This window comes from Bison bison, unplaced genomic scaffold, assembly GCF_000754665.1.
Source record: "Bison bison bison isolate TAMUID 2011002044 unplaced genomic scaffold, Bison_UMD1.0 scf7180017854880, whole genome shotgun sequence".
Lineage (NCBI taxonomy): Eukaryota > Metazoa > Chordata > Mammalia > Artiodactyla > Bovidae > Bison > Bison bison.
Genome location: NW_011485453.1, coordinates 24,975 through 27,200, shown reverse-complemented (window position 1 = coordinate 27,200; position 2,226 = coordinate 24,975).

Genomic DNA, 2,226 nt, shown 5'->3' with positions numbered 1-2,226 from the left:
ATTACTGCTGTGATGAACAGCCAGGGCATAAGCGGCTGACCAAGTCCAGGATGACTCACCATCAAAGACTGCTTTGCGAAAACCCACGGGTCCAGCTCGAGACTGTGCAGACACTGAACCCAGCCACCTTTTTACCTATGGAAGTGGAAAACCCTGATCATAACTAAGAGGAGGTCGTAGATGAAATTTACTCGAGCAGGCCAGTCCTGACAGACACTCCCCTCCAGGACCCAGAACTGGAACTGTTCACTGATGGAAGCAGTTTCACCCAAGATGGGCAGCACAAAGCACGCTCTGCCATAACAACCACTGATGGGACAGTGAAGGCTGAGGCCTTGCCACAAGGGTGGTCGGCACAGTGGGCTGAGCTATGGGCACTCGCCCAGGCGCTAAGGCATGCCGAAGGGAAACGAGTCAATATCTATACTGACCCAAGGTATACCTTTGCTACTTTACATGTACATGGAGCCATTTTCTTTATGAAAGAAAAGAAGGGCTGGGGGAAGCTCCCAGACCAAAGACACTTGGTCCGCAGCAATATAGCAATCCAGCTGGTAAAACAACATCATGAGACAACTCATTTAGGAAAAACTGTGCTGGAGGGTTTACTGAGCCACTACTATTTCATTCCTAAGCTCTCAGCCCTGTGTGCCCAGATCAGGGCTAGATGTATGCACAAAACAATGCCAGCCGAGGACCAAGACCCAACCCAGGGGTGCAGACAGTTGGGACACTGCCCTCTGAAGATCTAGAAGTGGACTTTACTGAAGTCAAGCCCTACAGGGGCTTTAAGTATTTACTTGTGGTAGTCTGCACCTACTTGGGATGGGCTGAAGCCTACCCCACACGCACTGAACAGGCACGAGAAGCGGCCAAGGCCTTACTAAGAGACATAATCCTGAGATATGGGCCGCCTCTCTCCACAGCGTCTGACAGTGGGCCAGCTTTTGTGTCTGAGATAATCCAAACTTTATCCAGGACACTGGGAATCAAATGGAAGCTTCACACTGTTTACAGGCCACAGGGCTCAGGGAAAGTTACTACATTAGCTAAACTCTGCCAGGAGACCCAGTTATCTTGGGTCGATATGTTACCCCTAGCCTTACTCCAAGCCTGATGCACCCCGAGGTCCTCAGGCTATTCTCTCTTCGAGATCTTATATGGGAGAAGGCACCTGGTGGTAGGAAAACTCAAGGGAAACCCCCAACAACTAGCTGAGCTGGAGATGTTCCAACACCTCCAGGCCCTGGGAAGAGTCTTCTACCATATTGCCTGAGAAACCTTAGAAAAGACACCCATTCCTTTGGGCAATTGGCTTCATCCCTATCAGCCAGGAGATGAGGTATGGTTTAAAGATGGGAGAAAAGAACCACTTCAGCCAGTTTGGACAGGCCCTCACACGGTCGTCCTGGCAACCCCTACCACTGTTAAAGTTGTAGGCATCATCCCTTAGATCTACCACACCAGAGTCAAGAAGGCAGTGGCATGGACTAGTCAGCTTCTGGAGTGACTGGAGCAGGGCTCAGTGTCTTTCATGGGTGAGGGCCATTGTTTTTGGAACCAGACCTTGAGGGGATTTTCGGGGTCCCGAACTGTTTTCCAGGTGTCCTTATTACAGGAAGCCACTGCCTTCTTGTTTCAGTCACACCCCAGGACTGGGATTTGGGTCAGAAGCTGCGGTTAGCTGTCTGTTATCTCATCAGAGTGGGAAGCCTCATTCTTACTGGATGTCCTTTATGAGCGATTGTCCCTACTAACTAAACTGCTCACAGTATAGCTGACACTCCTTCACATTAGGCTCAGTTGCTGTAGCCATGACAACCCAAAGATGGGGGAACCTTTGGCTCGTGTTCAGTTATCTGTTATGTGCAGGCTGCTTTGCAGCCCCTTGCTGTCCCTTGCTGTGACATGGTGCCGTTCCGTATCCATCATGCACCTGTCAACATTACAGTCAACCCTTGGAAAATGGCTTACTCAACCAACAGCTAGAAAACGTATAGGTAGCCAATCCTATAGGCCGATCACCCACTGCCTCCATGACCATGCACTGTATGTCCAGGGGCCTGGGCGCCGAAAATGTTTCCAGTCACGCCCCCACTGCCGCTGCCTTTCCCCCACCAGAGGATCCAAACCCCGGGCGGCATCCCAACACCATGGCATCGCCACCATGCCCCTGCGCCTCCTTCTACCCCCAAATGCCATGCAGATGTTACAACCCAGAACAGG